At 37.9% G+C, this 24,138-nt stretch overlaps 1 non-coding gene across 1 annotated transcript; it reads left to right on the top strand.

The window, feature by feature from the left end:
• The first annotated feature begins 18,238 nt into the window (after nucleotides 1-18,238).
• Nucleotides 18,239-18,345, top strand: LOC133793180 (small nucleolar RNA R71). The gene has a single exon (XR_009874637.1). It is a non-coding gene; the product is annotated as a small nucleolar RNA R71 (small nucleolar RNA).
• The last annotated feature ends 5,793 nt before the right edge of the window (nucleotides 18,346-24,138 follow it).

Here is a 24,138-nt window from a genome sequence, read left to right as displayed (position 1 = left end):
AAGCAACTTATATGCTTGGGGCAGAAGTTGGAAAGGTGCAATCCCCACAAACTTGAAGAACCACGCGAAATAGTCGTGGAATGGGAGAGTAGCTCCTACACTGATGTGGCCTATGCTCCAGGCCCCGAACATGCCCGCTCCGGTATGAGCTTTATCTTCTTTCTGGGCCAATCCATTTTAAAAGAGCCATGGAGTCGACTCCACTCCAAGGGCCTTCTCCAGCTCATTCAGCATTTGGTAGTTCCAAAACTCGTTCTTTTCCCCATCCATTTCCCACGTGTTGCTAGTGGAAAGCTTGGTCCTTTCTAGAACAACGGGGCCCGCTTGGACAATATCTTCCGCGTACAAAGCAACATCGCGACCCATGATCAAATACCTAGAAGCGACAAGAAAAGTGAGAACCAAGTAGTTAGCACCGAAACCAAAGAAAACTGGTTAGGTACGGGGATTCTCTTAAAACTGCTTGGAGAGGTCCCCTCCGGACCCAGATCTGGGACCAATAGAGATCCCAGGATCATAATTCGAGAACTAAAGGCCAAGGGTATTTGCTAATAATCTAATTCACCCGAACGATTTTGAGGCGTCCGAGTTCAGTGATCCGGGACAATCAAGCCCACTTCACCAGTCAGACTACCTATCATATGAGGTGTCATCTATAAACCCTAATGTTCAACTCTACCTCTACCACTACCACTACTCAGAACTACCCTATACGGTGGTTGTTGCCCTAATGACTCTACAGTTATGGGAACAAGACGACAATAAAAATGACCAAAAAGAATAAGAAAGTGACCAGAAAACTTACTGTGGGATATTGGAGTTGGGATTCGTTGAGTTTCAGGCAACAACATCGGTAGGATTTTGGTCTTGACCTGGAGGAGACAATGTAGCAGCTCATCGGCACTCCTAGACGGATGGACTAGGACAGAATCGTCTACTTGTTGAGTGGAAAAAGGTTCCGTTATAAACAAATGAAAATGAAGAAATGTTAATTACCGGAGAATCTCGTTGGCAATTTCGGACATACAAAGCTCTGGCTCTTTGCTTTGTTGAGGTATTTATAGGATAAAAATACATTATTCGATCTAACAGTCCATAACGAGGATCCCAAGATTATCCCCATTCGACGGTCCCGGATGATGCAGGGGCATTAATTGGCCCAATCGAGTACTAAATCGTGGATTCATCAATCCACGATCCGCGCCTACCTCATCCAATTGTCCACATTAAAAATCCCAAAACTATCCCCATCCAACGGCTCCAGATAGTGCAGAAGCATTAAACAGCCCACTCGAGTACCCAAAGCACCTTTTTCGTATAGACGAGATGTTTTGAGACGTGTGCTGATACCCATTGATCACCTAGGTAATCAAAAGATTCTCTCCAGATTTCTAAGGCGCGAGTGGTATAGACGCACCATCGACGTAGAAACATGTGTCTAGGACGTTGGAATTTGAAAAGACAGGGATCGCCCAAATGGCCCCCAAGTAAATGAACCCGGGTCCTGGTAAACAAAATGAGACTCAAGTAAATGAACCAGGATATTTGTGATTAACTTAGGAGAAGGAATGCAAGTCTCCACCATGCAAACACGGATGAAGAATTGGGGGGTAAATTCTTTCCATATTTTCCACCTTTGACATGTGACAGGGCCAAACGGGTCCACGGGCCCTCAGAAGAGGTCCAGACCCAACCTGGGCCCAGTGAACAATGAATCGGGAAACCCTGACGGCCCAAACCATAACAAGCCCGATGATGGGCAAGTAGCATAAGCATAGTGAGGGGGTCAGAACCAAGGTGCAGACCCATATTGTCTCCCTAACCACTCTCAACCTACATCCTCTTGGATGTAAATGGTGATGGCAGATGGCTCACTCTAGGAGACAGACCCCATCAAGTGGTATCCAAGAGAAGACGTCGTCGACAAGGTATCTGCCTTGGTAAATGAACCTGGGTCCTAGTAAACATACCGAGACTTAGATAAACGATCTCGAATATTTCTAAACGAACCCGGACCCTACGTCTAGATAGTACAAGCCTATTCTTCCCTGATGCTGACGTGTCCCCGAGAAATCTAGAGGTTGGTCTTCCTAACTACCCTGCAGAATGGGGTACACACGGAACGTACACTGTTCCTAGGAAACAATACTGTCATTACTCTGACAGATCCTGTCCCCAGGATCCCCTTAGTAGCCATTGCGGACCAATCTGTACTAACGAACAAAGGGTAGTTGTAAGACTCAACCACTCCTAAGTCGGCCCGATGGGCCCAGATTAACAACATCTAATTATGTTACATTCTTTGTATAATGGCTCTGTTAGTGAGCACATTGTAACTACACCCTTATTGGGCCCGGATTAATACGACCCAAGCTACTTGACTACCTATAAATAGGGTCAGTTGTGCACTGTAGTGAGGATCCCATAATTTCTCTTGCAAGTAAAAAACTTTGATGAACTTGTAGAAAAACTCCATTGTCAAATCTCTCTAAAGCCTAATACTAGTGACTTGTGAACTAAGACTCATTAACGCCCCAACCATATAAAAACTGTGATTGTTCATCTCTTATCCTTTCTTTCCAGCTCATATTTCATAACATATTTTTAGTTTCCGAAAAACTCGATAAACACTATAAAATTCATTTAAATTTTTAAAAAATCGAAAAGATTATTAAAACTAATTAATAAAACTAAAATTTGCAAATTCGAAACAATCCAAATTAAAATCGAAACTCAAAATCATCTCAAGATCCATATTATTAATTAGCTTTTAATAATCTTTTAGATTTTGTAAAATTTAAAATTATTTTTATAATATTTGAAGAATTTAAATAATTTAGTCTAAAAACATCCCAAAATTGATTTGTGTCATGTGGATACTTAACGACTAGTTAATGGTGAGTACTAACGGTTGCACAAAAATTGTAGAGTTAGGTATTACCACAAAAAAAGGGTATTAAAGTGTAACTTTTGAAAAGATTTGGGTATTATCGTCGTCAATTAGACTAATAAAAATGTGTCATGTGGATACTTAACGGTAAGTACTAACGAATGCACCTAAATTATAGATTTAGGTATTATTACCTCAAAAAAAAAAAAAGGATTTGGGTATTAAAGTGAAATTTTTGAAATTTTTTAGGTATTATTGTCGCCAATATCCCATTAATGTGAGTGTTTGATATAAGATTTTGATACTTTTTATATGACACTTAATTTCTCTATAATGGTATATAAATTTTGTATATACTACCATTATGTAATTACATGGTAGTATATTTAAAAAAATCAAATCATTTGTCTAAATTTTTTTTTAAAAAAACATTATAATTTTACAATTAAAAATAGACTTATTCAATATTTGATTGGGGTAATGAAATAGAAAATAATTAATATTCATTTTATTCCTTTTAGTTTTATTTCTAAGCATTATAATGTCATTTCAATTAAATGATTTTTCTACAAAGAACCTTTCCTTTCTAATGCAAGATTCAAAAAAAAGAAAAAATTAAGTTGAGTACCCATTTTTAATGGGCCTCCTTAATTTTTAACCAGTTTTTAAAACTTTTTATTTTATACCTAGTTTTTTATTTACCATTCCCATAATACTCTTTGCTCAAACTCTTTTAGGCCTTTCATCTTCCCCAACCCAACAACTCTTCATCTTTTTCACCCCATGAGGTTCAGCAACACCCCTCTACATCAAAAGCTCATCGATCTCAGCAGCATACTATTTCGCCTTTTCTTCTTCCAAGGAATTCACAATTTCGTCTTCTCTTCATGGTTTGTATTCTCTTCATCCAAGCATCACACACGCACCTGTTTTGACTCTTAATGCTTGGAGTCATAAACTAGTGGACTCTTAGGGCCTGATTGGTTTGCAATTAGAAAACTGTATTTTTATAGAATGTGATTTTGAAAAGAAAATCTGTATTTTGTAACTAAAATATGTTTATGAAAATGTGACTGGTTCAATGTCTGTAAACTATTTTTTTAGTTTAAAACAGAATATGTGATTGATATAAAATTTGAAAATATAACAAAATCAAAATATGAAGAAAATTATTTTAGATAAATTAAATTAAATTTTAACAAATGTTATATAATAATCAATCAATTTTAATATTAAAAAATTAAATTAATAATAATTTATTCACATAAATTGTTATTTTTTTAATTAAGTTATATTTGTTTTAATTAAATAAGTTGTTTTAGTTTGTAAATTAAAAAAATTTGCAATATTTTTCACTTCTTGTTTAGAATTAAAATAAAAAATAGGGCTCAATTTAATATTAAAAAGAGTTCATTATAAAATCAAGTTATTTAATATGACACATTTTTATATATATTTTACGTTTTTTTTAATAAAATCAATTGCGTTATTGTTTAATTTCGTAAAGTAATATTATATTTTTTTGATGGAATTAATTGGAGTTCAAAGATTCATTTTATCTATTTAGAAATTAATTATTTAATTATATTAGAACACATTTTTTTTCATTACACTTTATTTATATATATATATATAAATGATTATATGCAAAAAAAAAAAAAAATATCCAAATACACGAGTAAATAGATACATGAGGGATCCACATATTTTATATATATAAAAAAGAAAAGATAGTAAACGAGTGCATAAAATTGTGATAAATATTTGAAATGAATTTTAGAAAAAAAAATCTACCAATTACTTATTATTGTAGGGTCCACAAATTTTAAGTTTCCAAAAACGTATCAATTGGCTACCAATCAAACTGTTAATGTTTATTTTATTACCATTTCACAATTTTGTATGGTGGTTTATCATAAAGTTAGGATGATGCATGATTTGTGTGTTATGCATATACTTTAAATGAGTTATATGCACTTTATATGGTTGATGAAATTTCTCAACTAAACTTCATATATTTGATGCATGATTAATTTAATTCTATTTTTATATTGTATTTTGCTATTCTCTGTAGTGATTTGATTGTTTGTGTTAATATTTCTTTCATATAAAAAGGGAATAGATAACAGAAATTCTTGGTCTTAAAGGTTTTTTATTTTTTTTCCGTTAACTTTAACAGAATATTTTTATATTTAACAGATTATTCTTATATTTAACAGTAGATTATAAATATGACTTAAATTTAAATAATATTAAATAAATAATTAATTAAACAAATTAAAATATGATATTTTTAAGATATTTTATAATGATAATTACTTAAAAATAATAAAATCATACATTTTATAACTTAAATACAATTTAATTAAACTTAATATTATATTAAATATATAATATATAATTTTTTGTTGTCACTGTCAAATTAAAAAACTAGAACAAACATAAACTTAAACAAAAATTAATTGATTAATTAAAATATGATATTTTTAAGATATTTTATGATAATTTAAATAATTAAATCATATTTATTTAAAAATAATAAAGACATACATATCATTTTTTATCTTATAAATTTGTGTGTTAGTTTAATTTTTATCAAGTGATTGGAGCTATTTTTCTTCATCAAATTCACCAAAGGACATTGCAAGATATATTAGAAACTAAAAATAGTTGATGCATATATATTACCGTCTACACTATGACATTTTATATTCTTATTTTATTTCTATTATTAATTTCTTTTTAAATATTATTGTATTTTATATATATGTCATATAGCTATGTACATATATATTTATATCAATGTTGTGTTTAGATGTCATCTATGTAAAGATTATTGATATAAATATTTATATATATTATAGAACAATAATTCATTCTATTATATATATATATATTTTTAAAAATATTGAACCAGTTTTTATTAAAATCATAGATAATGTTTATAACCTTAAAATTAAGTGTGCATTGCAAGTTGCTTCTACCTAATATATATATATGTATATAATTTTTTAGCTATTTGGTAGGACGTCTTGGCAACTTTCATTGCAGAGAGTGACTCCAATCCCCAAAGCCTTCACCCCGCCACTAAACCTTCTCCCCACCATTTAGTGATGAACAATTAATATTCAGTCATATAGCATATACGATTACAACCCACTTAGAGAAACGAAAATGAATGTGTATGAAGAGCTTGAAATTTGTATCCAATAAATCCCAAAGAAAAAATATAAGTTTTTGTTTTTTTGCATAATACATGTAAATCTACATTTATTTGGATTCATGACAACCAATTATAACTATTAATCCTTAATGTATCTCCTAAGAATTGTCATTTTCATATAATTAGAAAACACGAATGGCTTTTAAAACTTTGGTTTCCATTTTAGAAGTTGTTTTTTATTTTATTTTAGAACTTATTGTAAAGACATGATGCAATCAGCCATATCAGCAAGAATTCCACCTAATGATTGAGTCATCAGTACAATCAACATACTCTAGAATATTCCTGTTGTGGTCCCTAATTATCACACAATTAGTGTGTGAGCAATACTGCTAGGAATTCTGTTAGAAAAAGTGTATATGTGGTGAAAGTTAATTAGCTCAAATTGTATAGCTGATCCTTTGTAAATGATATATACAAATCAATACCTCGATACTCAATTGAGCTGAGACTTTTTAATTGTTTCTCTCTCCAAATTCAAATTTCTTTCTTGGTATCAGATGCATTTTTGGCCTCCGCCATTATGTCGACCAATCAATCCAACATCCCTCCCATCGCTGGTGACTCTTCGTCTACAGCTCCAGCCTCGATCGTGTCGATGGGCTCGTCTCTCTCTAGTGGATCGTCTTCCTCCGTGCTTCCCGTTTATCCTTTTGGAAGCACTCTCAGCTAGCCGTTTGTTATGAAGTTGGTTCGTCACAACTTCTTGTTATGGAGGACGATGGTCTCTACCATCATTTGTGGGCATCGTCTCGATGGGTACCTCACTGGTTCGGTCGTGTGTCCGCCTGAGGTTCTCCCTCCTCCTGATTCTGCTGTTGACTTTGTTGCTTCTCCTAATCCTACTTATGAGCGCTGGATTATCAATGATCAGCTCCTCATGGGTTGGTTGTATGGGTCTATGATCGAAGCCATTGCCATTGATGTCATATGTTGTTCTTCTGCTGCTAGTCTCTGGCATGCTCTTAACACACTCTATGGAGCACACTCCAAGTCCAAAATGGATGAGACCTGTACGTGTCTCCAAACCACCCGGAAGGGCAGCTCTTCTATGTCGGAGTATCACCGTCAGATGCGTTCCTGGGCCGACATCCTAGCTCTTACAGGTAGTCCCTATCCTAAGTCCTAATTGATTACTAATGTGCTTAATGGCTTAGACTCAGAGTATTTTCCCATTGTGGTTCAAATCAAGGCTCGTTCCGATATGTCATGGCAAGCTCTTCAGGATATCCTTCTTAGTTTTGACAGTCACTTGGAGTGTCTTCATGCCCTTTCTCCCTCCTCTAAACTACTGAAAGAGCTCACTCCCTCTGCGAATGTGGCCACTCAGTCCCCTCCCCCTCCCCCTCCGTCTCGGTCTCCTTCCCATTGTCGTGGTTCTCCTGGTCCTCGCTCTGATCGTGGAAGTGGGTCTCACTCTCATGGACGGGGTGGTAGAGGCACTGGCCGATCCACTTGCCAAGTGTGTGGCCGATACGGGCATTCTGCTGCTGTTTGTTATAATCAATTTGATGAGTCCTACATGGGGTCGAATTCGAACCATTCTCAGCCTGCACGAAAGGAAAACCCCACAACATTGGTTGCCTCTCCAGAAACAGTAGATCATGATGCCTGGTATGCGGACAGTGGGGCTAGCACTCACCTCATTGCTAATCTTGCCAAGCTGACCACACACAATAAGTATGGTGGTAAGGACAGCCTCACGGTTGGTAATGGTAATACCATTCCTATTTCTCGTATTGGCTCTGGATATTCACCTACCAACTTAGATAGTACTCTTACTCTACACAACATTTTACATGTACCTAAAACCACAAAGAACCTTCTCAGTGTTTCCCAACTTGCAGCTGATAACAATGTTCTAATTGAATTTCATTCTGACTGTTGTTTTCTGAAGAACAAAATTACAGGGACGGTGCTGCTCCAAGGGACTCTTAGGGATGGATTGTACCAACTCCACACCAAGTCAACCACTCACTCGTCATCTACCACTATCAACCAGCCTTCGTCAACTCACTTCACTGGTGTTTCTGTTTTGTCTTCACCTTCTGTAAATAAGTCTGTGACTATGAGTCATTACTTTCCAAACTTGATGTATGACATAGGCGTCTAGGTCATCCCTCTTCTAGAGTCTTGAAGCAAATTATGGCTTCCTCCAATGTAAAATTTTCAAAGAATGAAAAGAGTTTATTTTGTGATGCCTGTCAATATGGGAAATCCCATGTTCTTCCCTTTACTGTTTCCGCACATAAGGCTAAACATGTGTTTAGATCTTGTTCACACCGATCTATGGGGTCCTGCCCCTGTCAACTCTAGCACAAACTATCGATTTTATGTGCATTTCCTAGATGACTATAGTCGCTACAACTGGATATGTCCTCTTAAGGCCAAATATGAAGCATTAGAGGCTTTTATTAATTTCAAAGCCTTAGCTGGAACTCAATTTGATAGGAAAATTAAGGTTCTTAGGTCTGGGGAGGCGAGTATGTTGCTTTTGCTAAGATTGTGCAAGAACATGGCATTTTGTTTCAACATTCTTGCCCTCACACCTCGGCTCAAAATGGTTGAGCTTGTTGCGATAATTTTGCTATGCAAGTGCACACAGTCGCAAATTCGTAATAAAATGGTAAAACCAAGTATCGTCCTCAATGACTGATTTACCAATTACCAGTCAATTAATTTCTTGTTCTATTTGATGAATTGAAATTCTTGATTTTTGTAAAATACAGCAAAAGTAACAATAAAATGCAGAAATAATAATCGAAATTAAATGGAATAAAAACTAATAGTAAAACTTTTACTTTAATCACTGAGAAACAATTAGGATATTCAATCTCATCAACTATCCTTCCTATTATTCCCTAATGCAAAATGTGAATTCTTCTTATTTTTACCTACTTCAATTAACAAGTTGATACAGCAGCCTATAATCATACTATGAATTATAAACTCAACCTAGGTGACAATTTCCTATATTTCTATGGTAAATTGAACCACAAAGGTAGCATTAATTTCCACAACTTAACAACAGTTACACAATTATTTCAGATACTTTCGTTCTAAATCAAAATTATGTCCAATATAACCAAAGCATAATTAAATCTCACTTCTCAGATTTTGACTTAAAAACATATGAATATGACTAAAGATGGCCAATCAATAATCACTCTATAAGAACAGATTATATGGAATTGAAGAAGATTGAAGAAGAGGAAATTAAAATTGCATTAGGTCATAATAGAAATTCAAGAGATTCAATTGAACATCCTAAACAGAAAATTAGTTCATAGTCATAGTGCTAATCACAACAGAAATTAAAGATAACATCAAGAAGAAAAACATGTAAAAATACTCTAAGCTTGAGCCTTCAAAACCAGAACTTCTCCCTTCGTCCGTACGTGTCTTTTCTTCTCCTTTTTCTTCCTTTAAAACCTAAGATTTCAGATTTTAAAGAGGCGGGCCGCGGCTCTACATACACTATGCCGCGGCCCGTATCCACATTCCTGAGCAAAAAGCCCTTTCCATGCTGCGGCCCTCCGAAGCCATGCCGCGGCCCGTACCAACGAATTCTGGGCAAAATGCCCATCTATGCCGCGGCCCTAAGATGTCCTCAAAAACAATGCTTCTATTTCTCCCCCTAGCCGCGGCTCTACTTTGCTCATGTCGTGGCTCTTAAGGAATTTTTCAATTCTTCAAGTTTTCATCCCAAAATTTCACCAACACTTCCAAATTGTGTTGAGAACCATTCTTTATCAAAATAAGATGAAAAACTTGATTATTTCTTCCCTTTCTTTGGCATTTTCTTCCACATGCTCAATTCTTCCTGACATTCACAAAAACAACCAAACAAAGCATAAACCCGCACTAATTGAAAGAAAAACGAAATAAAAGACTACTAAAAACATCACCAAAACATAATAAAAACTAGACTCATCAAACTCCCACAAACTTAACCTTTACTCGCCCTCGAGTAAAGACCAAGTTACACTAACAAAAAGAAACAAACACAAACGAACAAGCTAAACCATCATCACCATCTACACTGCTTTGCCAAAACTCATGAAATCTCAATTGCAATATTTATAACCAGAATTTCAGCTCAATTGCCTTAAAGTCCAACTTATACAATTCAAATAGGGAAATCAATAATATATCATGAAAATGACTACAACACTTGGATTCTATCATATATGCTCAACTCATTCCAGACAATTCCACAAACCAACTCTACAATATGCTTGCATTACTTGACCTTCTCCACTAATGTCAACAACACATGTTTTGAAATCAAAAGGACTTTCACAGGTTATAGTGTTAGGCTTAGGTAAGGGTAGATGCAATTCTCATTTAGGCTCAGTCGTTACCATAAGCATAAAAAACCTTGAAACCCACCAAATTTCTCTTTACCACACCAAAAATCACCCTTTTATACAATTAGAGAGAGAGAGATTACAACACTTCTCATTATTTTCTTCTTTTTTTTTAGACTTATCACTTTTTTTTTTTTTTTTTAAATCACACTCCCCCAAACTTATTATTTTCTATATATATATATGATCAAGGAGTGTGACAAAGTGATATTATTTTTTTTCAAAGACCTCTCTCTCTCTTCTTTTTGTACAATCATACTATATTCCAATCATACCAACTTCTTACTATTTTTCCTTCTTCTTTCCCACAGATTATATGCTTATGATAACAAAAGGAAAGGAAAACAAAAATAAAGAAGTTAAGAAATTTAGGCTCAAGTAGTATGATCAAGAACAAAAACCAAGTTCAAGGCTCAAAAGGGTAACTAAGGATAATTAACTCAAGGTCGGCTTAAAAGGCACAATCGATCCAATAAAATTGCCTAAATCACTTTTCTAAACACATGTCATCACGAATTTCGCCTCAAAAGCCAAATAATGCAAGTTCTATTAGACTCAAATTGTCATTCCACCAACCCTAGTCAAACACATATAATACAATCCAAAATGTTGTCTTTTCAAAACATATTAAAAATTTCCCACAAAACTTTCTAAATTCAACTCTAAAACAATTGAACCAAGCACACAGTTGAATTCAATTTCCTTTTCACGAGCAAAGACAAAGCAACTACAGACAAGAATGATGGTTTAACATTTACACCAACCACAGAAAATAACACAACAGACTAAAGAAAACTAAACTAAACAACGGCGAAAACAAAAATAAAACAAAATAAGCTCCCCCCCAAACTTAAGATGCACATTGTCCCCAATGTGATAAAGAAAAGAACAAGGGAAGAGAACTTACCTGACGCCACATCAGTATGGCGGTGGAGGTGGTGGAGGTGGCCACTGATATGGAGTGTACTGTGGCGGTGGGGTGAAATAATTCTCATCAGCTGAACTCATAGTCCACCTCGTGACCAAAGTATTCAACTCCTCAATGTGCGCCCGCCCATATTCATTTTGTTGCACCATAAAGTCATTATAGTGCTGATTTTGCGCCTGCTGCGATTGGATTAAATACTGATTTTGTTGAATAATGTAATCCAAGCAAGCATGCGTACGCTGCGTGTGCTCATCAATCGGTCCTCCAATTGCCAAATTTTCAGGTGGGTTGCTGGGACCCGCTTCTTCTACTTCCTCCTCCTCAGCTTGATCAGGGTCCCCTGTTTCATCAGCCCGGCTGCGCTTATTTGGCTGAGTAGAGGCAGGCTGCATAAGAGAAGCTGGAGGGAAGGCCGTAAACAAGGTCTGATTGATTGCCCCCATTGGCCTCCGGACTAGATCGCTGGGAAAGGTTGGTACCTCATAAGTGTTGCATAAATTCGAGAGGAAGGTACCATGGGCGACACCAGCTGTAGTGTTGAATCTACTGATGTTGCGAATGCTATAGCGAATAATGCGGCCCACATCGACCTTCTTTTGGGTCATGATAGCATACACTAACAAACAACGCTCTCGATCAACAGAAGACAGATGGGACGTCGGCAGTAAACGTGCACTCACAAAATAAACCCACGCCTTCGCAACTGGGTTTAGCTGCCACCTGAACAACTCTTTGGGCCTCCCATGATGATAACTGAAACGTGCCCCTTCCATACTCAAGACCGCAGCCACCGCATCATAGTCTGGCTCCTCGAAATGGGCCAACTGCCAGTGTTCATCCTCTTGTGCAGAAAAAGAGGGAAGATCCAGTAATTGGTTGAATGCATAGGCTGTTGTAGGCACCAATTTGCCCCTGACAAAATTATTCTGCTCTGCATCTTGATATGAAAAGTTGGAGAAAAATTCATATATAATAGAGCAGTTGGCTGAATCCACATATGTCGAGTCACAAAACAAATTCCATTTACGTCGCACTATTTCAGCTTTTATAAGTTCATAGCCAGGGTGTTGTACAACAGGGGCCTCATTAAGGTCAAACCCCCTTTCCCTTACCACCGATCTTGTATAAATCTTTTTAAACAACTCGGCAGCGTCCTTGTTGACAAATATATTAGTATCATACTCAGCTGGGCAGGTGGTGTTGGTAGTGGTTGAGTGCGTGATGATGATGCTTTCTTTGAGGAGATGCCTCTAGGGGGATTGCGCTTAGGACCCATAGTTTCTTTCAAAAAGAACCAACTAAATCCCCAAATATGCTCTCAAGAACTTGAGTATAATTTCCTTTTGGTGTCACTCCCCCCAAACTTACTAATTACCACAATCAATAGCCCCAAACACTAATTACCACAATCAACAATTGACAAAACCCTTAATCTTCTCACAAGAACAACAAAGAACAATCCACAACACCACAATGCAATCTAATCTCCAATCAAAAGCATTAGAATAGAGAAGATACACTTACTTGAATGGCACAAAAATTCTTCTTTTGGTCTCCTTGACTGATGGAAGTCTCAAAAAAATAGAGAGAAAAAGAAGTTTGGAGTGTGATGTAGATTGTGAGAGTATGAATGAGACAATGGCTGATTTAGGGCTTTTTATCCCAATTTTCGGACTAGGGCCGCGGCATTACCTTGACTATGCCGCGGCCCGCATAAAATTTCCAGGTTGGAATGCCGCGGCCCTCTCAAACATATGCCGCGGCCCGCCTTGTTATTCTGGGAAAATTGGGGCTTAATGCCGCGGCCCTCCTCAGCCATGCCGCGGCCCGCCCCTTTACTGCCAAATCCGTGGGCCTCTGGAACCCCCAATGTCGCGGCATCATATGACTATGCCGCGGCCCTTAAGGAATTTTTGATTTTTTTGATTTTTTTGATTTTTTAAAGTTTTTTTCATTTTTCACGTTTTTCACGATTCTAAAAGTCTAAAAATAAACCAAATATCCATTGTTTACAAATATAAAAGTAAAATAAATAACAAGTAAAATATAGGGTGCCTCCTACAAGTGCTGTCGTTAACGTCATTTAGCCGGACGCTGAACCCCTCTTCAGAGAGGCTTCAGAAGGAGGATAGACTTCGCTTGATCAAAACTACCACCCAAGTAGGGCTTCAATCTCTGACCATTGACCTTAAAGGAATCACCTGAGTTGCCCCGAACTTCTACAGAACCATATGGAAAAACTTGAACTACAGTGAATGGCCCTGACCATCTTGACTTCAGTTTGCCAGGAAACAGCCGCAGTCTTGAATTGAAAAGAAGTACCTGCTGCCCTGGTTGGAACTCTTTTCTGATTAAGTTCTTGTCATGCCAAGCCTTTGTTCTTTCTTTATAAATCTTGGCATTCTCATAAGCCTCATTTCTGAACTCGTCAAGTTCATTTAGTTGCAACAGTCTTCTTTCACTAGCAGCACTCCAATCATAATTTAACTTTTTCATAGCCCAGAATGCCCTATGCTCCAATTCAACTGGTAGATAACATGCTTTACCAAACACCAACCTGTAAGGAGACATGCCTATTGGTGTTTTGAATGCAGTTCTGTATGCCCAAATCGCATCATCTAACTTTTTCGACCAATTTTTCCTCGAACTGTCAACGGTCTTCTCAAGGATGCTCTTAATTTCTCTGTTCGAAACTTCAGCTTGCCCATTTGATTGAGGATGGTAAGGAAAAGCTTTTCGGTGATAAACTCCATAACGAGCCAGCAGTGCATCTAGTTGCTTATTCACAAAGTGCTTTCCTTCATCACTAATCAAAGCTCAGGGAGTGCCAAATCTAGTAAAAATATGTTTATGCAGAAAATTAAGCACAGTTTTACCATCATTGGCTCTAGTTGCTGCAGCCTCCACCCATTTGGATACATAATCCACTGCCAATAGAATATATTCATTGATGTAAGACGGTGGAAAAGGCCCCATGAAATCGATGCCCCAGACATCAAACAGTTCCACTTCAAGAATCCCTTGTAGAGGCATTTCGTTTCTCCTCGAGATATTGCCAGTTCTCTGACATCTATCACAAGCCTTGACAAAAACATTGGCATCCTTGAATAATGAAGGCCAATAGAAACCACTTTGTAATACCTTAGCCGCCGTTCTTGATGCTCCAAAATGCCCTCCGCATTGTTGAGTATGACAGTGATTAAGAATGGACTGCATCTCTTCTTCAGGAACACACCTTCTGATAATCTAATCAACACAGTGCCTATAGAGAATAGGTTCCTCCCAATAGTAGTGTTTCACCTCAGAAAAGAATTTCTTTAATTGCTGCTTTGACATTTCAGAAGGCACAATTTTGGCGACTAAGAAGTTCACTATGTCTGCAAACCAAGGGATAGCTAAGGTTTCACTTACCCCAAACAACTGCTCATCAGGAAAATGATCATTGATTTGCACTACTTTCTTGTTTTCAGTCTCCTCCACCTCAAGTCTAGAGAGATGATCAGCTACCACATTCTCGCTGCCCTTCTTGTCACGAATCTCCATGTCAAATTCTTGAAGCAACAGAATCCATCTAATCAAGCGGGGCTTGGCATCTTTCTTTGACATCAAATATTTAATGGCAGAGTGATCAGTGTAGACAATCACTTTGTTGCCAATCAGATATGGTCTAAATTTGTCACAAGCAAACACAATAGCTAGCAACCCTTTTTCTGTAGTAGCATAATTCAGCTGAGCATCATTTAGAGTCCGACTAGCATAGTAAATAGACCTGAATACCTTGTCAATCCGCTGTCCCAGAACTGCCCCCACTGCGTAATCACTGGCATCACACATCAACTCAAAAGGCAATTCCCAACTCGGAGCTATCACAATTGGAGCAGAAATCAGCTTTTCTTTCAAGAAATTGAACGCCCTCAAACATTCGTCATTAAAATCAAAGACAACTCCATTCATAAGCAGATTCGAGAGAGGCTTAGACACCTTTGAGAAATCTTTGATGAATCTTCGATAGAACCCAGCGTGACCAAGAAAACTTCTAACTCCTTTGACTGAAACTGGTGGAGGCAGCCTTTCAATGGTAGAAATTTTCGCTCTATCTACCTCAATTCCCTCACTTGAAATTTTATGGCCAAGAACGATCCCCTCTTTCACCATAAAATGGCATTTCTCCCAATTCAACACCAGATTAGCCATCTCACAACGACGCAGCACGTTCTCCAAATTACCCAAACAGAGGTCGAATGATGAGCCAAAAACAGAGAAATCATCCATGAAAATCTCAATACACCGGTCTACCATGTCTGAAAATATGGCCATCATGCACATTTGAAATGTTGCAGGGGCATTGCACAGTCCAAATGGCATTCTCCTGAAAGCAAATGTGCCATAAGGACATGTAAAGGTTGTTTTCTCTTGATCCTCTGGTGCAATAGCAATCTGATGATACATCCAAGAAACAGTAGTAGCTGTGGCCTGCCAATCTGTCAAGCATCTGATCAAGGAAAGGCAAAGGGAAATGATCCTTCCTTGTTGCCTTATTGAGCTTGCGGTAGTCTATACAAATCCGCCACCCCGTTACAGTTCTTGTTGGAATGAGTTCATTGTTCTCATTTTTCACTACAGTCATTCCACCCTTCTTAGGTACCACTTGCATAGGGCTCACCCATGCACTATCAGAAATTGGGTAGATCACCCCAACATCCAACCATTTAAGAATTTGCTCAAGTACTACATCCTTCATGGCTGGATTGAGTCTTCTCTGGGCCTCTATGGATGGCTTGCTATTCTCCTCCAATAAGATTTTATGCATCACTGTCGCTGGGCTTATTCCTCTAATATCTGCCAAGGTCCACCCAATGGCCAATTTATGCTCCCTTAGAACCCTCAACAGTTTCTCCAATTCTACCTTTGACAGGTCAGCTGACACAATGACCGGTAAAGTTTCATTCTCTCCCAAATAAGCATATTGCAAGTGTTCTGGGAGGACTTTTAGTTCCAACGGTGGTGGCTGCTGAATGGAGGTTAGCGGTTTATCAATCGCATCCGCTAATTCTTGGAACTTCTTCCAATATGGTTGGAAAGAGTTGATCCAATTTACATATTCTCTGATCTCAGCATCCTCATCATCATCGCCTTCATCACCCAATAATACTGCCTCTAAGGCATCACTGCTCATCCTTCTCTTGGAGACTGCCTTTTCTATCACATCCACACTAAAGCAACTGTCACTAGCCACTGGATACTTCATAGACTTGAAGACATTAAAGACCACCTCATCTCCTTGAACTCTAAGCTTAAGCTCTCCTTTTTGAACATCAATAAGAGCTTGGCCTGTGGCTAGAAATGACCTACCAAGAATAATAGGGACATATGTGTCCTCCTCCATGTCCAGAACAATAAAGTCAGCAGGAAATATGAACTTATCCACCTTCACAAGAACATCCTCAATAATACCTCGTGGATGTGTTAACGATCGGTCTGCGAGCTGTAAAGTGACAGTTGTTGGTTTTGCCTCCCCCAAACCAAGTCTTTTAAACACAGATAAGGGCATCAGATTGATACTTGCCCCCAGATCACATAAGGCGTGCTTGCATTCAAACTTTCCAATGGTGCAAGGTATGGTGAAACTCCCCGGATCTCTCAGCTTTTGGGGTAACTTCCTTTGTAAAATAGCGCTGCACTCTTCAGTGAGTGCTACAGTCTCATAGTCCTCCATTCTCCTTTTCTTTGACAAAATCTCCTTCATGAACTTAACATAACTGGGCATCTGCTCCAAGGCCTCAGCAAAAGGAATGTTTATGTGCAACTTTTTAAACACCTCAAGAAACTTAGAAAACTGTTTATCAATGGTAGTCTTTCTAAGCCTCTGAGGGTATGGAACTCTAACTGGCTGCTCAATGACAACTGGGGGACTCTGTTCTGACTTCTGATGGTCTTCAGTAACCCTTTCTGAATCAGACTGTGCACCCATCTCTTTTTTCTGAACCACTGCCTGTGGAGGTCTAGGCTGCTCTGTTTGCTTCCCACTCCTCAGAGTAATTGCCTGAACTTGCTCCTTGGGGTTGACTTCAGTATTACTAGGCAAGTTTCCCTGGGGTCTATTATTGAGCATATTGGCCAACTGCCCAACCTGTGTCTCAAGGTTTCGAATGGAGGATCTGGTCTCAGTCATAAATTGAGTCTGTGTATTAGTAAGAGTCAACAAGGCAGCTTGCAGTTCATTAGGTCTCTCAGGTTGAGGCATTGATTGTTGAGGCCTAGGCTGCAGTGATGACGAAGCTTGATTCATAGGTGGCTGAGGCATGTTATTCTGAAACTGGCCCTGAAACTGAGGTTGTTGGCCTTGATTATTCTTCCACGAAAAATTTGGATGATTTCGCCAACCTGGATTGTAGTTGTTGGAGAATGGATTATTGAGTGGCCTCTGAAAATTTCCCACCACCTGAACTTGAGCATGATCCATTGGGGTGTTATTCATACAGATAGGGCACTGATCGACAGAATGAGCACCACCACACATTTCACACCTCACTGCCATCTGAACCGCATTAGCTGATACACTGCTCTGTTGCAACTGCTTGGTCAAAGAGGCTACTTGCGCTGTTAAAGCAGTAATTGCATCTAGCTCATGCACCCCAGCTATCTTTCTGACTCCTGATGATCTCTCCTCAGACCACTGATGGTTGTTTGTAGCCATGTCCTCCAGCAGCTCATAAGCACCAGTTGCGCTCTTGCTCATAAAAGTGCCACCCGCTGCAGCATCAATAATGGTTCTGGTTGTCGGACATAAACCATTGTAGAAATTCTGTACTAGCATCCACTGTTCAATGCCATGATGAGGACATCTTCTCAGGAGTTCCTTAAACCTTTCCCACGCCTCATACAATGACTCTCCGTCATTCTGGAAAAAGTTATTTATTTCTCCCCTCAATTTAGCAGCTTTGGACGGAGGGAAGAATTTGGACAAAAATTTCTGAGCTAGATCTTGCCAGGTGACGATAGAGTTTGGCTGCAGAGAGTTCAGCCAAATTTTTGCTCTGTCCCTTAGAGAAAATGGGAAAAGCCTGAGCTTGATTGCGTCATCACTCACTCCATTATATCTGAAGGTCCCACATAACTCCAGAAAATTGGACAAATGGGTGTGAGGATCTTCAGAGGGTAACCCATTGAATTGCACAGAAGATTGCACCATTTGTAGAATAGCGGGCTTTATTTCAAAGTTGTTGGCCTCTACAGTTGGTGGGCGTATACTATTTTGTACTCCCGTCAGAGTGGGTAGCACATAATCTCGCAGGCTCCTCTAAGTATTGGGTTGAGCCTGAACCCCTCGTACAACTCCAAGAGTTTGAACATTCCTGCCATCCCCTTCATTCTGTGCCATCTTTACAGATTTATGGGCCTCTCTCTTCTTCTTTCTGATTTTATTGCAAGACTTATCAATCTCAGGATTCAGAGGAACAAGTGTGTCCTTTCCTTTTCTGCCACGCATATACCAAAATTCACCTGAGATAGACAAATTAAGCAACTAAATAGATTAGAAACGAGAGAAATTAAAATCAAATTAGAATAAAAATTAATTAGACTGATATTGATAATTTTCAGTCTCCGGCAACGGCGCCAAAAACTTGTTGCGATAATTTTGCTATGCAAGTGCACACAGTCGCAAATTCGTAATAAAATGGTAAAACCAAGTATCGTCCTCAAGGACTGATTTACCAATTACCAGTCAATTAATTTCTTGTTCTATTTGATGAATTGAAATTCTTGATTTTTGTAAAATACAGCAAAAGTAACAATAAAATGCAGAAATAATAATCGAAATTAAATGGAATAAAAACTAATAGTAAAACTTTTACTTTAATCACTGAGAAACAATTAGGATATTCAATCTCATCAACTATCCTTCCTATTATTCCCTAATGCAAAATGTGAATTCTTCTTATTTTTACCTACTTCAATTAACAAGTTGATACAACAGCCTATAATCATACTATGAATTATAAACTCAACCTAGGTGACAATTTCCTATATTTCTATGGTAAATTGAACCACAAAGGTAGCATTAATTTCCACAACTTAACAACAGTTACACAATTAATTCAGATACTTTCGTTCTAAATCAAAATTATGTCCAATATAACCAAAGCATAATTAAATCTCACTTCTCAGATTTTGACTTAAAAACATATGAATATGACTAAAGATGGCCAATCAATAATCACTATATAAGAACAGATTATATGGAATTGAAGAAGATTGAAGAAGAGGAAATTAAAATTGCATTAGGTCATAACTGAAATTCAAGAGATTCAATTGAACATCCTAAACAGAAAATTAGTTCATAGTCATAGTGCTAATCACAACAGAAATTAAAGATAACATCAAGAAGAAAAACATGTAAAAATACTCTAAGCTTGAGCCTTCAAAACCAGAACTTCTCCCTTCGTCCGTACGTGTCTTTTCTTCTCCTTTTTCGTCCTTTAAAACCTAAGATTTCAGATTTTAAAGAGGCGGGCCGCGGCTCTACATACACTATGCCGCGGCCCGTATCCACATTCCTGGGCAAGAAGCCATTTCCATGCCGCGGCCCGTACCAACGAATTCTGGGCAAAATGCCCATCTATGCCGCGGCCCTCCATAGCTATGCCGCGGCCCTAAGATGTCCTTAAAAACAATGCTTCTGTTTCTCCCCCTAGCCGCGGCTCTACTTTGCTCATGCTGTGGCTCTTAAGGAATTTTTCAATTCTTCAAGTTTTCATCCCAAAATTTCACCAACACTTCCAAATTGTGTTGAGAACCATTCTTTATCAAAATAAGATGAAAAACTTGATTATTTCTTCCCTCTCTTTGGCATTTTCTTCCACATGCTCAATTCTTCCCGACATTCACAAAAACAACCAAACAAAGCATATACCCGCACTAATTGAAAGAAAAACAAAATAAAAGACTACTAAAAACATCACCAAAACATAATAAAAACTAGACTCATCAGAGCTGAACGCAAACATGGACATATTGTCGAAATGGGGTTGACACTATTAGCCCAAGCGTCCATGCCACTTAAGTATTGGGTAGATGCTTTTCAAACTGCCGTGTTCCTCATAAATCGTCTTCCCACCCCTGTTTTACGTCATAAATCTCATTTTGAAACTTTATTCAAAAGAAAACCTGATTACAAGTCATTGAGAGCTTTTGGTGCATCTTGTTTCCCATGCATACGGCCCTACCAAGACCACAAATTTAGTTTTCACTCCTTGAAATGTGTCAACCTCGACTATAGTGACTACTTCAAGGGGTTCAAATGTCTCAACTCTACAGGTCATTTATATATGTCTAGAAATGTCATGTTCAATGAGTCTGAATTTCCCTTTCAACATGGATTCTTAAACACTCACCAACCTAAAAAATGTGTATCCTCGTCACCCCCGGCTTGGTTCCTTTTTTCTCCTTTTCAGCCTGTGCACTCTCCTGCCTCCGAGCCATCTTCTCCCACACAAGTTGTCCCTGAAGTAGCATCGGACCTCCCTCCCTGTCTTCACAAAGCAGTCATGAGGTACGTTCTTCTGATTCTCCTACTTTGGCATCTGACTGTGTTGACCATGCTGTGATTTCCAGCTCGTCTAGTGCCTCCTCACTATCCTCTCCTAGTGTCTCCTCGTCCCCACCAGCTCTAGCTCCAGCTCCTCTTCGGCCTTCTCATCCCATGGTCACCCGTGCCAAAGATGGCATTTACAAGCCTAAAGTGTATATGGGTCTGTCTAAATGGGATCCATATAGTGACAAGCCTACCACCGTTGACGATGCACTGGCCATTGAGGGGTGGAAATCTGTAATGGAAGATGAGATTCAGGCTTTTCAAAACAACAAGACTTGGTCTCTTGTTCCAACTTCATCTCAATATAACCTTGTGGGCAACAAGTGGATTTTCAAGATAAAAAGAAACTCCGATGGCTCTTTTCAGCGTTTCAAAGCTCGGCTGGTAGCCAAGGGCTTTCATCAACGCACAGGCATCAATTTTGGTGAAACTTTCAGTCATGTAGTCAAGGCCTCTATTGTTCGAATCATTCTCACCATAGTTGTATCAAGAAACTGGCCTATTCGACAGTTGGATATAAATAATGCCTTATTGAACGGGCATTTAGAAGAAGATGTTTTTATGGCACAACCTCCGGGTTTTGAAGACAAAGAGAAACCTAATTATGTGTGCAAACTTCACAAGTCCCTGTATGGTCTGAAACAAGCACCACGAGTGTGGTTTGAAAAGCTGAAACACACGCTATTGCAGTGGGATTTTATCAACTCCAAAGCTGATAACTCCCTATTATTCTTCAATAAAAACAAGGTGGCGATTCTAGTCCTCATCTATGTAGATGATATTATTGTTACAGGCAATAATTCAGTGAAGCTAACACAGTCTGTTGCTGCTTTGAACAAGAGTTTCACTCTAAAGGATCTTTGTCCACTGCATTTCTTCATTGGCATTGAGGTTTTTCGTGATGAAACATGACTTTATCTAATGCAATCTAAGTATGTTGAAGAGCTCTTAGTGAAATACAAGATGGTAAACTTGAAGCCATGTCCCACTTCCATGGTTGCAGGGAGACCAATGTCGCTAACAGATGGCGAGAAGTTCGCTAATCCAACCATGTACAGAAGTATAACCGGTGCCTTGCAGTACTTGTGCCATACAAGACCAGATATAGCTTTTGCTGTAAACAAGTTGAGTCAATTCCTTCAGGCACTTACCATAGTTCATTGGAGTAGAGCCAAACGAGTTTTGAGGCATCTTAAAGGAAAAATTGGACATGGTCTTCACATTGGCGTTAGTGACAGATTGAGCATAACTGGGTACTCGGATGCAGACTGGGCTTGTTGTCCAGATGATAGAAAGTCCGTAGCAGGGTATTATGTCTATTTTGGTGATACTGTTGTTGCTTGGTCATCAAAGAAGCAATCGGTAGTGTCTAGGTCGAGTACATAATCTGAATATAGAGCACTTGCTCATGTAGCAGCCGAAATTACATGGATAGAATCCTTACTCAAGGAATTGTAATTTCCTTTACAAGCCAAGTCTATTACGTGGTGCGACAACGTAAGTGCAAGTGCGCTCGCCTCGAACCCTGTTTATCACGCAAGGACAAAACACATTGAGATAGATGTTCATTTTGTTAGGGATAAAGTTTTGAAGAAGGAGCTTCAAGTAAGATACATACCATCAACTGATCAAGTGGCTGACTGTCTTACAAATAGATTGACTTATGTAATGTTTCAATCTATGGTATCCAAACTTGGGGTGCAGCTATCTCCCCTTCGTTTGAGGGATGATGTAAAGACATGATGCAATCAGTCATATTAGCAAGAATTCCACCTAATGATTGAGTCATCAATACAATCAGCATACTCTAGAATATTCCTGTTGTGGTCCTTGATTATCACACAATCAGTGTGTGAGCAATATTGCTAGGAATTCTGTTAGAAAAAGTGTATACGGGTGAGAGCTAATTAGTTCAAATTGTATAGCAGACCCTTTGTAAATGATATATATACAAATCAATACCTCAGTATTCAATTGAGCTGAGATTTTTTAATTGTTTGTCTCTCCAAATTCTCTTTTCTTTCTCTTATGTTTTTATTTTGTCTATGTTGCTAAAGTGAATTTTAAATTATGAATGTGTATTTGTTCTACATAAATTGAAATGTTTAAAAGAGTATTCAATACATATGCCCATGCTCTTCATAGGTGACAACAATGGTTGATTTTAAGGTGAATACAAAGGAAGGGCAAGTTGGTTATAGATTGGATACGTAGAATTTGGGGTTTCTGTTCTTGCTATCAAGGTGGTGGCTCAAGTTTTATAAATTTTCTCATCTCTCTTTCTAAAGCAACAAGCAAAAACTTGACTTTGAGAAAGAAGCATTTAGCCAACTATTAGTGTTTTGCTCATGTAAAGTATATATATTTGTATGTATCATTTTTTTATTAGAGTTTTACTTAGCAATCTTGCAAATGTATTATACTAGTTACTGATATGTGTTCCCAACTTTGGCTATTTATATTGAGTGATTTCTATCATATATTGCGAATGAATAATACTATAATTAGTTAATATTCCATAAATACAAGATTAGAAGTTAATATTTAAAACTAATAGATAGGAAACGTGTACAGGTGCAAGTAGAGCTGTAAATACGGGTTGGGCTTTTGAGCACGACACGAAACCGGCACGAGCACGACACGGCACGAAAAAATATGGGCTTGGGCCAGACACGGCACGAAAAAATATGGGCTTGGGCCAGGCACGGCACGGCACGACAAGCCCGAAGGCACGACACAAAAGCACGAACAAACTAGCCCGAAAGCACGACACGATAAAAAACCCGATATTTTGACATTAATAATCATAATAAATTTTTATTTGTCAATAATTAATAAATAAAAATGATAATATATGTCTTATTTTTCTCAATGTTTATATTTTTATAATTATATTAATTTATTTTGAGATTTGTTAGTTAAATTTTTAGCATTTATTAGTAGGTATTAAAATTCTAATAATTATCTTTGATATAATTTTGTGTAAAATATTGTTAAAAAGTATATAAAAATATCTAAAATTATAATTTAAACAAAGAAATGTATTTGGTTTGGTAGTAAGTCCATTGATGGTTAAAGAGGAGGTGGAGGGTTCAATTCTCCATCCTCACATTTTTTAGCAAAAAAAAAGTG

Source organism: Humulus lupulus, chromosome 7, assembly GCF_963169125.1.
Source record: "Humulus lupulus chromosome 7, drHumLupu1.1, whole genome shotgun sequence".
NCBI classification, from domain to species: Eukaryota; Viridiplantae; Streptophyta; class Magnoliopsida; order Rosales; family Cannabaceae; genus Humulus; species Humulus lupulus.
This window is presented reverse-complemented; position numbering and strand designations above follow the sequence as displayed.